Source organism: Strigops habroptila, chromosome 3, assembly GCF_004027225.2.
Source record: "Strigops habroptila isolate Jane chromosome 3, bStrHab1.2.pri, whole genome shotgun sequence".
Taxonomy (NCBI): domain Eukaryota; kingdom Metazoa; phylum Chordata; class Aves; order Psittaciformes; family Psittacidae; genus Strigops; species Strigops habroptila.
In genome coordinates, this window is record NC_044279.2 from 7,821,546 (window position 1) to 7,836,072 (window position 14,527).

The 14,527-nt window shown below is 43.8% G+C and overlaps 1 protein-coding gene across 4 annotated transcripts in view; it reads right to left on the reverse strand.

Moving 5' to 3' along the window:
* The window catches only part of FAM107B (family with sequence similarity 107 member B), a 61,907-nt gene that overhangs the window by 25,355 nt on the left and 22,025 nt on the right, over positions 1-14,527 (reverse strand). Inside the window, exon 1 of one of the 4 annotated variants that reach the window (XM_030478501.1) lies at positions 384-499. The exons of the other annotated variants lie outside the window; for them this stretch is intronic. The gene's annotated coding sequence lies outside the window, so the exon portion shown is untranslated. Of the gene's footprint in view, positions 1-383; positions 500-14,527 lie in introns of those variants that run through there. 4 annotated transcript variants of the gene reach the window in all.

Here is a 14,527-nt window from a genome sequence, read left to right on the forward strand (position 1 = left end):
AAATAAACCACCTCAAAAAACTCCCATGGGGCAGCTGCATTGCTTCAGCAAGTGACTTGAGGGGCAGGAGGAGACCGTATGTTAAAGAGTAAGACAGACACACAGGAGGCCAAGGCAGCAAGAATTTCATCCAGATTCTCATGTCTCATTCTCCTTTTCTTTGCATCAGATAAATCAATGTAGTTCAGCCATAAACACCTTCTATTAATCTTACCCAAGAGCTCAGCTAAAAACTGAAGACATCAACCACTTGTCTTTGTCTCACTTGAGTCCTTTTATACATCCCACTCAAACCCTTGTCAATACCATTATGATCATTATTTAATTATAAACAATGGCTTGATTAAAACATACATATTTATAGAAGCATTCATGTCACCTACCTTTTCGCCTTTAACTGCTGTAGCTAAAATGGGAAAGCAAGCTCCTTAGAGCATTAGCATGGTCACCCAGAGGGCAAATCAAAGCAGCTATGCTGAGCAATAATGTCAAATATCACCGCTCTCACACAGCTTCCAGAGACACTTGCCTTCCTCCACTGGGGTTATGAGAAGTCCAGGGAGCCCAGACTCCCAAACTGCTGTTTAATAGCAATGGGAAAGATCCCTTCAAAATTAAAATAATTAGAAATTCCAGCTCAAATGTCATCAAGTGCAGTAATGGTGATCAAACCTGCCACTGCTTTCTGCAGTGCCTCCAGTAATGCCAGCTTCACATACTGGAAAATACTCAGTTTAATCATTTCCTGTATTATTCACCACACTGTGTGTGATACCTTGTGGATTAATTATCTAGATAACAAAATGACTGCAAGTGCTATTAACACTGTCGGTTTGAAGCAGTCATCTAAAGAACCAGAGCACTGTGCTCCTGCAATCTGCATCAAGAGGGAAGCTGAACTGGGGAAACCCCCCTGCTATCTGCTACATATGGGGGAAAAAAGCCCCTTCCTCCCCATGCAGGAAGGTGACTAAGCCACTGTGCAAGTGTGGAAAGCCCCAGTGATTGGGAAAGCACACAAGAGGAAAGGGCTTTCGTACCTGGAAGGCCAACTATTCGAAAGTATGCAGAGAAGGGTCACCAAGTCTAACATATTTGAGTCTTCTTCACCTGAAATCCAGTGAGGAGCCAGAACTTCTTATTAATCACTTACTATGCAGTAAATGCTATACAGCAAAAACTATTTCTTAGTCCTCTATGTAGAACCCCTGGAATAGCACAACAGCATCAATGGCTGAACTCACTGTGGAGCACAGTGGATTCCCAGAACTGACTGCTTAGAGGATGCACCTTCTCCTAGAGCACCCAAACTTGGCCAGAACTGCTCATCTCTGTCACGGAAGTGGCTAGCTAAACACCAGGAGCAGGGCATGGCTGGAACAAAACCACAGTCACTGAGTGGGACGTTCCACTGCCTCTAATAGTGACATCTAGAAGGTCAGTACCCAGGCTAAGCTGGTCCAAGCCAATCTAGACTTTCTCTGTAGACAAAAAAGGGAGAACAGCACCTCTGGGAAATGACCTGCTCAAGCAGGTCCACAGGAGGACCATGGAAACGGTCAGAGGTTGGAATAGCTCTGCTACGAAGGCAAGGCTGAGAGAGCTGGGCTGGTTCAGCCTGGAGAAGGCTCCAAGGAGACCTTATTGCAGCCTTTCAGTACCTAAAGGGAGCTCATAGGAAAGATGGAGAAAGACTTTCTACCAGGGCCTATAACAACCGGCCAAGGGGAACAGTTTTAAACTAAAAAAGGAGAGGTTTTGATTGGACATAAGGAAGAAATTCTTTACTATGAGTGTGAGGCACTGGCACAGGGTGCCCAGAGAAGCTGTGGCTGCCCCATCCCTGGCAGTGTTCAAGGCCAGGTTGGACACAGGGGCTTGGAGCAACCTGCTCTAGTGGAAGGTGTCCCTGCCTGTGGCAGGGGGTTGGAACTAGATTTAAAGGTCCCCCCAAACTCAAACCCTTCTGTAATTGTACGACAGATCACACTCATATAAGGACAGAATAAACATGGTATTGAGGGTGCTTGTCCTGATCTGCAAAAGCAGTCCAGAGTTGAGACACCACCCTCGGGGTGACAGAGTCCTCCTGGACCCAGGACACTCACACGAGCGAAGAAGCCCTTGAGCAGAATTCTGCCCTGCCTAACCACAGATGTGGCCACATCCCACCACCAGGCTCGGCTGCACAGCTGGAAACGTCTCATTTCTGTACGCTCTGGTTGAGCAGAGGCACAGATTTCTGTTTGAAGGCAGCATAAACTGCCCCACTGGAAATACCAGTGGAAATATTTCTGTTATTTCCAGGCCACCAAACACAAGTAGCACTTGCTAGTTTACTGCTCGGCTTTCCAATTTGAGAAATGCCTTTAATGGAAGTGCTTTCTTGAATGCATACCAAATGCCACTGAACATAAATATGCCTAAACTCCGTCTCCAAGAAAGCTCAGCTTTTAAATGAACTTTGAGCATGTTCTATCCTAAAAAGGGGGGAGGAAAGAGAAGAAAAAAAAAGGACAAAAAGAGGAAGAAAGTCTCTTGTGGCATTTTTCTTTCTGCAAACACAGGAGGAAATAGATGTTGGTACAAGCAGAAAGGAAGAGAGATTTACACCTCCCTGTTTCGAAATAAAATGCTACCAGCAAAAATATTCGGTTCTTGACGCAGAGAGAGGAAGTTGCAAAGCTGCTGAACATTTCAAGAGCTATGAGACTTCACTCAGTGCTGTAGCTGGGGAAAATAAAAATATTCTTTGAGTACTATATAGAATGGTTTGGGTCGGGAGCTTAAAGCTCATCCAGTTCCAACCCCCTGCCACGGGCAGGGACACCTTGCACTAGAGCAGGTTGCTCCAAGCCCCTGTGTCCAACCTGGCCTTGAACACTGCCAGGGATGGGGCAGCCACAGCTTCTCTGGGCACCCTGTGCCAGCACCTCAGCACCGTCACAGGGAAGAACTTCTGCCTAAGAGCTCATCTCAGTCCCCCCTCTGGCAGGTTAAAGCCATTCCCCCTTGTCCTGTCCCTACAGGCCCTTGTCCAAAGCCCCTCTCCAGGTTTCCTGGAGCCCCTTTAGGCACTGGAGCTGCTCTAAGGTCTCCCGTTAAGGAGCCTTCTCTTCTCCAGGCTGACCCAGCCCAGCTCTCTCAGCCTGGCTCCAGAGCAGAGCTGCTCCAAGCCCTCAGAGCATCTTCATGTCCTCCTCTGGCCTCACTTCAGGAGCTCCATGTCCTTCTTCTGCTGGGGGTCCCAGAGCTGGGGTAGGGTAGGATTTAGTAACTCAATAACAAAAGTCAAATAGATTAAATGCTGCATCTATTGTTATAATTAAATTAACAGAGTACTGATAGAATCATGCATGTTTTCCCCTTGTGTATCATACCCTGGGCAAAGATGTGCTGTAGCTGTACATATTTCCTGTGTTATAAATTAAAACACAAGCCAAATTCACCCTTCCTGCAATGCTATTAAAAAACCAAGAAAAATTACTCCAGGGATAGATCTGGCCCAGAGATGTTTTGCAACAAAGATGAGTTTCAGACTAAATCCTACCAAAATAGGTCTGTGTGGAAACACTTAAAACATCTTCACTGGTGTTCCCAGGAGTACTTGTTTAAAAATATATTGGAACAGATAGTTCTCAGTGTTAAATGTGTGGAAAATCAGTGGTTTAGAATACTGTTTCCAGGTGATCAACCTGATATTATTACTTTCTGGATATAGGGATTAGGAGGCAGTTTTGCTGTCGTTACTGTTTCTTTCTGTTGTTTTCAGGGGGCTTTGGGGAGTGGGGAGGAATTATGGGGGTTTTAGGGTTTGGTTTTGGGTTTTTTAAATACCAAAGTATCTGCAATCTTAAATAAAGGTCACTTGATACACAGCATCACTTGGGTACCAAGAATTGAGGAGCTCAGAAATTACAGGTGTACTGGGAGGATCAGGCCCATGCATTCAAGAGATTTCAAACCTTCACACTGAGGTTACACAATCAGGTGAAACACTACTATAAATTGCACCAGGTTAGACTCTCCTAGACTGGCATGAGCTGGAGCCAGCCTCCTAAAATCAATTCATCTTCCTCAGCTCATCTGAGTCACTCGGGGAATGTGCACAATATTAATGTTACAGCTCTCCACAGTCACACGTGCAGAAATGCTGGCAGAGGCAATGGCCTCAATTAACCTTCATATGCAGTAGCACGATGTTAGAGACCTGCACCCGTAACACTCCTCCCACAAAAGACTACATCAACTAACATGATGAAGACAGCCATAAAACACACACAAGCTGTTGACAGCAATTGATCTCCAGCAAGCTGCACAGCTAACAATCACTGTAATCACATTTTTGCAGAATCATGGAGAATTAGGCTGGAAGGAACTTCAAGAAGCCATTCACCCCTTCCCTGCCCCAGGGCAAGCTGCAGCACACCTACACATGCCTGACATCTCCTTCCTCAGAAGTCTTTGAGCCAAAATCCTTCGCTCTTGGTCTTAGTCCAAAACAAGATGTGATTTAAGCAGAGTTGTTCATCTTGTTTTAAGCTCCAGGTGTTGGTCTTTAATGCTAATAAACATAGAGAACATCAAACTGGCTGGTTTAGGCCTGTGTGAATACAGAGCTGAGCCTCTAACACGGGGACAGCAGAAGATATAAACAGGTAGGATTAATGAATTTTATAGAGCAGGAGTCAACCACAGCAGAAATAAGAAATCTGTTTGACAGATCTCCATCGCAGGGAGTATTTTTAGTACATCTAGAGGAGACCACAGAGGTCATGAGAAAATCTGCAGTGCTCCCATGGAAGCCCTGCTCTCCATGACAGGCACTGAGGGGAGCACACGTACATACCCTCCCGCTGCCATACAGAAGAGGCCACTCTGTTCCCAGAGAGCTCTGTTCTCTCCAGCATTGCTCTGACCGAGCCTGTTTTCCATCTCCCAGCTTGTGACAAAGTCCCTTTGCCACAGCACAGGAGCACGTACTTCTCTTTCACTCTGTTTTCCCACCACAAAGTCACAGGCTCAGCAGAGAGCCCCATGGAGCAGACAGCTCCAGACCTCCCGGGGCACAAATCCGGGGCTGGAGGCTGTGGAGGGAGGAAGGGGGAAGCTGGTAGGGAAAGCCATTAATAGTACTTGGATGGTTCTCACCAGCACAGAGTGATTCAGGACTAAACAGCACTTACTGATGGTGCTTCTGTGGTAAAGGGAGAAGGGTCTGGCCATCAGATCCTAATCTTAGAAAAGCTTTAAATGATTAAAGCAAGGCATCAATCCTTGTAAGAAGGTGCTGCAGCTTATTTAAAGAAAGTAAAGCACTAATAAGAACATGTTTTTCCTTCCACATCTTCCAGGCATGGCATCACTAGGATCTGTTTGGAAATGTTTCCATTGCTGCTGGCACAGTCCTGAAAACAATCTCGTGCTTGTAAAGAGATGCAACTCAGGCTCCTCATTGAGATTCTAAACCAGAATGCAGATTTCTTCTATTTTTCCTCCCCGCCCATATATTTTCTTGCATGCAATTATTCAGACAAATCATAGCCCTCAATCTCCTGGGACTCAGTTTATTCCAATAATTGAGAGGGCTTTTTTCTGCTCTGATGTTCTGGTTTTGAGGGCAAGGTTATTTTTTGTGTGTATGATCCTTCTTCAACTATGCAAAACCCACGGCAAAAGTGTAAAAATATGCAACAACTCTATTGCTTATTTCTGTGGTCTGACATTTTCATTTCATGTCATAATGAGTCTAATCAATCCAATCCGCATTACACACACATCGCATTCCTAACCAGTAGCAATTACAAATAGAGATCTGATTTCTTTCTTCCAGAATTGTGTGAAAATCGATATCACTTGTCACAAAGAAAGTTCGGGCGACAAAGAGCAACACGCAGAACTTAAGTATTTTAATTTGACACCATTCTTCATGCAGTTCTCAAATGAAAAGCAACACTGTTAAATTCTATTATTAGTCCTGCTTGGATCATCACTCTGAATAAAGGCATTAATGAGATGGAGACCTGCAAAGTGTTGTCTTAGAAGCCATAAAACTCAAACTGAACAATTTGTTCCTCAGGATTAAAAAATCCTCAGTAAACCACATGATCACCAACAAAAGGCTGAAGTACTGAACAAGGAGCATCTGTAGCAGCTCTGTTCCTGTCTGCACAAGTGACAGGGCATCTCTCGGGTGACAAATGCGTGAGACTTCTCATGACCCGTATCAGAGATGTACCCGTTGTGGTTGGGATGCTGCGCTGGCAGCTTTCCATTGGGGCTCAAACTCTCACAGCTGCCCACAGACAGCACTTCCCTGCTCTCCTCCAACACACTTGCCTTTATGTCCCAGGAGGCCACAAGCACAGTTGTCCCAGTTAAGAAGGAGGTGCCCTGCACCAGTTCATGCCCTCCCAAAGACCCAAGCTGTCTCACTTTGGCAGCTGCAATAAAAACAACTGCTCCACTTCAAGGAGCAGCCAGTTGCTGCACCAGCCTCTGTCCCAGCTGATGCCAAGCGGGAATCACCGACATTTCTTCATATCAGTTACAGAAGTCTTGGTTTGAATTTCACTTGGAAGCTGCGATTCGGGTTTGGCCATGTGGTGCATCAGCCACTTGTTCCTTAAGAAGTTCAAATAGGGGGGAGAAGGATGTAGAAGCTGGAGCAACACTGAGCAACTCTGTAGCTACGGCTTCTGTCTCTGGCTCTAGAAGTGGCTGTATCACATCCAGAGTACATGGTTTTACCACCTTAGAAGTCAGTGGGCTGCCCCAGTTTCAATTCCCAGTGTGGCCCATCACTCAGTCGCGTGCCAAGTGTGAAATGCAGACTGTGACTAGAGCAGAGATGGATGCAGAGCACCAAAACATCAGTGATTCAGCCTCAGCTCTCAGATGTCACATCCATTTCATAAAAACATCTGCCTCTTTTGCAAACTGTGTTAATGGCGGGGGGGGGGGAAGCTGAGTCTTGGAAATGTGCAAAGCTCAGACAACAGCAAACCAGGTCACTGATCAGATAAACTCTCGGGGTGTACTCACTGTGAAAGGTGGCATGAATTTTATTTCCTCACAACGTAGCAAGACAGACGGACAGCAATGCCTACTGCAAGTGAGTAACACAGTGAGGAATACAGGATATCTGCATACAGACCTGTTTAAGCTGAATCCCATATAGCATACACAGGACTGCGGGCACAAGAACTGCACAACTGTTCCTTGGCAAGTTACATGAATCTTGGACAGGATGCCCATGGCCAGCCATCCCAGGGCAGACTTAGGGAAGTCTAACAGCTCTCCAGCTGCTACTAAAGCAGATGTTCAAAAAGAGGCTAAAAAAACACCAGGTGATCTCTTATAGAATCATAGAATGGTTTGGGTTGGAAAGGACTTTAAGATCATCCAGTTCCAACTCCCTGCCATGGGCAGGGACACCTCACACTAGACCATGTGGCCCAAGGCTCTGACCAACCTGGCCTTGAACACTGCCAGGGATGGAGCATTCACAGCTTCTCTGGGCAACCTGTGCCAGTGCCTCGGCACCCTCACAGGAAAGAACTTCTTTATATCTAACCTGAACATCCCCTGTTTAAGTTTAAGCCTATCACCCCTTGTCCTATCACTACAACTTACTAGGTCCCAACTTGCCACTGAACTAAGTAACAAGATAGACAGGATCCAAGGAGTCTCTTGTGTTCCAGTGATCCCTTGAGGCCCAGTCCCTCCAAAAGGAGGAGCAATAACAAAGCATTCAGTAGAGAACCATTAACCTTTGCAGTCACCAAAACCCTCAAGTTCCATTTAGCACATGAAATATTTTTCATACCCTTCTAAGTCCTTCATACAATCAGAGCATCAGCAAGTGCAGATCACTGCATTTATTTTCATACAGCAAACTAAATAGAAACCTGATAGTTAAGAGCAAAATAAACAGTTGCAGATTTTGAATAGTGATGGTTATTCTCTCCTCCCCTCTGTATGTATCTTCCAAATGCTGAGTAAATCAAAGCCCAGAGACAAATGCATGCTGTGGGCCAGATCTTTCAGCAGGTATAAGTCAGCATGGTCTGAACAACTCTTCGTACATAATTACACTGCCAAATACTTGATGAAAAGAATTGAGTGGATGTCAGCATATGCTTTGTGTAAAGCAGACAAGAGGACCTTTGTCAGACAGGAATTAAATTAACCTATAGGAACTGTATCATAAAAGAAAACCACACTAGAAACACATGTGCAGGCCTGAAAACAGGGGTAAAAAGCATGAGGAATGTCAGCTGAGGTTTGCTCCTTACACGGAAGGAGATTCAACAGAAAGGGATATTATTATACATTGCATCCAGAGAATTGGTTTTATAGGAAGCAGCAGGCTTGGCTTGAATATTTAGTTTGCAAGGTGGACTATTCCTCACGTTTTCTTTGGTGTGTCTCTTAGCTGTCCTGCTAAACCGCTCTGCTGACACAGCAGTGCCAGACAGCAACGTGTTTCACAGGGGACCACAGTGCCTCTAGGCTGAATGAGTGCCTGGTAAAACCAGCTCATGGTTTACACAGCATGCTGCAGCGGAGACCACGGAGCCAGAGGCGCCTGGAAACTATCATGGCATTTTTGAGGACAAGTTCACATCAGCAAGGTGCTTGTACATGAGCCGCTTTCAGTGCTGGCTATTTTGTTGTAAGGGCAGACAAAGGAAGAAGCAAGCAGAATGAGAGAAACCCGTGCAGTGAGGAGAGCAGCAAATGACTCACGTGCTGTGTTGCTGCCTGTGAGACTAGTCTGTGCTAGTTGGAGCTGGGTATTACAGATAAGAACTCCAGCAGTCTGGATTGCACAGATACCAGGTGTGCAGCCTACACATCTGCCAGATTTCTTGCTAGATACTGAAAACCAGTGTACATCTATCTAATCACTCACCAGCAACAATTCCCCTTCCTTCAATCTTCTGTTGCACAGCTTCATCTTGCCCAAGAGACTTAAAATTATCAACAATATCTGATTTTTTGCTGAAATAGTGGAACAAGAGAACTGATAAATCAAGACTTAAAAAAAAAGAGAGATAAAGCGAAAAAATTGAAGTTTACCAGCTGAAAAATCATTTCCAAAGCAATGATTCAGCTTCGTGTGTGATTTTACACACAAAGACACAGGTTTTCCACATATTAAACTAATGCTACCTAGAACAAAAGACATAGAATCATAGAATAGTTTGGGTTGGAAGGGACCTTGAAAGGTCATGCAGTCCCACCCCCCTGCAATAAGCAGGGACATCTTCAACTCAAGTGCTCAGGTAAGGAAACTTTAAAAGGCCCATCACACAGGTAGGTATCTAATAAATAGAGACAACTGCAGTCCGATACAACATGGCAATTTGAACCCAACACAAAATCTTGCTGGCACTGATGCTGAGGCGGCACATTTTCGAGGAAAGTTTCCATACTTTTCCTGGTATGAATATTTAATGTTTTGAGGGAATTGTGTGTTTAGAAGTTACTCCGTCAGAAGCACACACTGTTCTCTCAAGCACTTTGTGTTAAATTATGGAAGATTGCTCACGAAAATCTCCAACCCCTCAAAGCAAAGCAAGAACTCCTCAATCAGACAAGCTGTGGACCAAGGGGATTACCAGCCTGGCTGCAAGTGAGAACAGCCTGTTGAAAAAGGCAGGATCACATTTCCATCTGGAAAAAATTAGAATTCTTATTACTAAATATAACATCTCACATTTTTTTCCCCCCTGTGTCATTCACAATAATACACATACAATCATCTCTGCTTGTTCCAGTAGATAACAGGTAGTGGAGCCAAAGTCAAGTTCTTGTTCAAAATCACTTGGGATTTGAGCACTCCCTCCCAGGCTCCCCCAGAGTAGAGCAGGAATAGGAAATATCTGCATGTGGCCCTTGGACCCATCTTAAAAGCCTCAAAATATCCATAAGATAGCCACAATTCCCATACAAATTCAAACTGGGGAGGAGGAAGGGGAAAACTCAAGTATTCGGATGTTCCAAATTTAAAGTGGCATTAAGAATTACAATTCTGAGCTAATTACATTGGTGGAAAGGAGAGGAGGGGGGCAAATAAAAATCAGTCAAAGAGGATCTGTTTGCTATGGCATGTAGATGGCAAGAGAGAGAAGGATTTATTCTACCACACTGAAATCTTTATATTCACAGTCATCGCCGCAGTGTTGAATAAAGTGTTGCTGCTGCTTCCTTGTATCGTTCTCTGCTATGGCACCCTCTGCCATTCGAATTCCCACTCCCTCTCACACCTTTACAAAATGTCAGTGCAGTGACTTTCGAGGAATTTGGGCCAAGTTCAAGAATCCCCATCTGCTCCCGTTGGAGAGGAATGAGATCAGACTGTAAATGAGTGGCAGACTCCTAGCAAGGAGACATGCAAACACAATTTGGACACATATGAAAGTCAGTCCCAGCTTCCTTCATTCCAATTAAAAACTTCAGGCTCATCTCTGTCTCTCTGTAATGAAGCATTCATATATTCAGCTCATCATCCACTTAGTATGATGAACTCATGCATGTGCAGGCAAGCACTGTCAAGACATTTCTTTAATCTACACTTAAAGATGGTTAGATTTGGAGACGTGCATGCACAAGATGAGCCTTTCAAGGCTTAAAGAGTAATGAGGTCTTCAGAAAAGTGGCTTTGGTAGCACATCTTCTCACAGTTACTCAAATAAATTCAAACCAAATAGATGTTTAAAGCAGCACAAGACTTCTCATTAGACACCAGTGGGTTTTTTCCTGGTTTAAGAGCTTTTCTGCATTGCTTTGCACTGTGTACATAGAAGCATGCACTTATGCAGGTAGTCAGCTTGCAGGGTGGTTCCCCCGACAAACCTACATGCACACAACCTGGCTTCAAAAGTGTGATTTAGAATAATTTGTCATTATAGTTGGTAGCACTACAGAAATAAATATACAAAAGGCGTGTTTCATATCAAAACATCCGTCTTTCATGTGACTTGCAGGAACAAACAGCAGGAATAGAACAAATAACTGAAGAGCAGAGCAGCATGCCTGCTCAGGTCACGTGCTGGAGCAAACCTGGGTCAGCGGCTCCCTGAGTGCTTGGAAAGAAGCATCCAGAATGGAGAAAGGCCACAGCAGCAGAAAAGAAAGAGAAAATACACTCAGCTTCTGGGCAACTCACATTCAATTCCTCATTTATGCTCTGAAGTGCACAAATCTGGAGTCACCTTCTGGAGATGTTTCCCCCTATGGTAGTCCAGGGCTAAAGTGAGGAGCAAAAGCCTGGGTCCACCCACTGGACATTTCCCAAATTACCTTCATGGCATTTGTAAAGCTGAGATCAAACTTCCTTATTTTGTAAGATGGAGAACATTAGAAAAAAAAGTGTATTAAAAACCCCAAACCAAGCTACTTGCTCAAAGCTGTACAAGAAACAAGGTAGAGCTGGAAACTCAAGGTGGATCTTGGCACTGTTCAAGGCCAGGTTGGACACAGGGGCTTGGAGCAACCTGCTCTAGTGGAAGGTGTCCCTGCCTGTGGGAGGGGGTTGGAACTAGATGAGTTTTAAGGTCCCTTCCAACCCAAACCATTCTATGATCATGAAGTCCCAGTTGAGCCCTATAAGATGCCCTGCTGCATTTGACCCTCTATTACACTTCTAGATGCGCAGTAATTTCAAATCATGCCTACTTCAACTCTAACAGAAGACTCTTGAATTCTCCATCACTGGAAAAAGACTACCCTAACTCTGGTGGGGAATATTAGACTTCCTTATAATCCCCAAGTGTCTCTCTTGCTTTCAAAAGGAAAATAAATAGTCCATTTCTTGTTTATTATACACATAAACATACAGATACATATGTACATGCATATACACACATACATATAGCCTTTGTTAATAATCAGAAGAGATCTTGAGGAATCACCTCTATTTAATTATTTTACAGCGATTCTTGTATAAAGCAACCCCCAAATGTGCAAACTGTTAAGAAAATAGGTGACAAAACCAAAGTCTGATTGGCAGACTGAAGTTGTAGCTTGAATAAGACATAAGCCTGTTTAGCATTAATGCCAGAAGATCCCTTCTCACTCTAAAAATCTGACATGCTGTTTGCTTTATTAGGTCTAAATCAACTATTCATTTAATTTGCATTAAAAATAGGAAATTAGAAATTTAAACAGTCCATTTATAACTGAAGTCATGCAAAGACAGCACTTCTTTAATAGGCTTTCAGTTGGGAAGTGAGTATTACTGCATGCTGCTGAATTGCTGTGACAGTCCAGAAGGCCAGCACTAGAAGGCTGTTGATGTAACCATTAAGATTTCATTTACTAAGAGTTGATTAACTCAAGGCTTCCTTTTCCACTAACTCAACACCACAAACTGCCTCCAACTACTATAAGTTTAAGTGTGAGTGTATAGCAAGGAATGATTATCTTACGCACCATCTAGAAGTATAATTTCACAGATCCAGGAAATTAAACTTTTTAAAGTTGGGAGAAGAAGACAGGCAAGAGAGTGCTTCGCCCTAGTGAAAAAGTCACTGCAGCTCAGATTAACTTAGAATTCATGAGACTTCAGTCAAGAAAGTAAAAATGAAAGTCTGACCCTTAAAAAGCAAGGTCAGATGTTCTATTAATTTCCTCTTCCATTTTTGTGAAGCACATGGTCCAAGGTGACAGTAAAGTCTATTACAGGTCACAAATATGCCACCAGTAGAGATCCAGGAGTCTCCCTTCCAAGCTAAAGACAATTACCAACACAACAGAAGACACCACTCCAGCACCCAGCTGAACAAATCAAGGCAGAGGTCCTTATCAGCAATTCCATGTAATAGAAATGACAATAAAGAGAACCAGCTCCTGGCCAGAGCCGGGGGCTGGCACAGCTCCTGGTGCATTGGCGCGATACCCTCTCACAGAAGGACATTACAGTTGCTCATACCCCCTACTCACCACAGGAGCCTTGATAACACTTGTGTTTACTACTATAGGTCCACACCAGTAACTTCACAGTCCTTACCTTTAACCTTCCCCACATTCCAGCAGCGTTAAGGACATGCCTCTTACTCCATTCAACTCCATCTAAGCCCATTTTAATCACACACAGGGAAGCTTTCTTCCCTTCTAATATTTTTAGTGAACATAACATTAGAAGAGGATGAAAATTTTCCCTTTCTTAATCTTCACAAAACCTTTTTCCACTAAATGCTTTGTAACACACAGCAGCACAACTACTGGAAAGCAGGGATTTATAATGGAAATGGTGATGTAACCTTAAACACAGCACCAAGCTGCAGGAAAACCCTGTCATGCTTCTGGAGAGAAAAGGCATTTCAAGCCTAACAGGCTCTATCCCCATCATAAAACACAAAGTACTGCTGCATGCTCCCAAATAAACTTCAGTAAGTGGGGCTGGGCACAGCAGCCATGAACTGCAGTCTGTCTCCCCGACTTTGTTCAGTGCATGGGCTCATTGCTACCACCAGCTGTGACCATCCCCACGCTAACAAGGAAGGGGAAGAGAAAAACCTGCACTAAATTAGAGAGTAGTTTTGTGATCACAAAAAGAATAAGGGAACAAAGTCGGTCTCAATAAAAGTCACTACTGGAGGGCTACTCTCACTACCTGGCCTTTGTATGCTTAGTTATTCTTTGCCTGGCTTCAACACCTCCCTATTTTTCCAAACCAGTGACTCGTTATCATCCTCATTCCTTCGCTTGTACCAAACTAGCCTTCCTCTGGGAAAGGCCTATCAGCTGCAAGGAACACTGGCCACTTAGCATCATAGTTGGAAACACTGCAATTAAGACAGTCGATCACCACTATCCTCTGCACACAAGAGACAGGTCCAGATGTGACAAAGACATAATGATGCTATTTTATTAAATCAGGAAAAGAACACTGAAGAGAAGTGAACAAAACTTAGCCTTAGTGAACATCTGAAAGTTAACAGCCCTGATGAGGACTGCCATTACAAACATCCCCAGGAATTTAACACAGGGTAAGTTTTACTATTAAAACTATTCTTACACCTAAAGTGCTCTGGATTATTTAAGATTTATATAAGCGAGAGCCAGGAGACCTCGTCTAATCAGAAATATGCTGTAATAGCCTCTGATTCAATTTACTTTACATTCACAGACTATGTACAAAATACTATAAAACACAATAATGAAAAGATAAAAGGAAAGAGCTGATGCAGCAAAAGGCCTAAGCAGTAGCAAGGGGAAATTAAAACAAGAGAAGGGTGTTTTAAAGACAAACTCTGCATGTGCAGTTCTGAAGCTGTAACTCCCAGCGTTCCCATCACACTACTGTGTGTGCTGCAGATGAAACAAAGCAATGGAGAATAACAGGGCCATGTTGCCTCTTTGGAAAGGAAAACTCCACCATCACGGAAAGCTAATAAAGGGAATAAAAGCAACAGTCAAGTCTAAGCAAGCAGAGAATGAAAAGTAATAGTATCGATTCAAGTGGTTCATTTTTTATTCATGGCTATTCTTTCCAGCGGATATCATAAAAGCATTT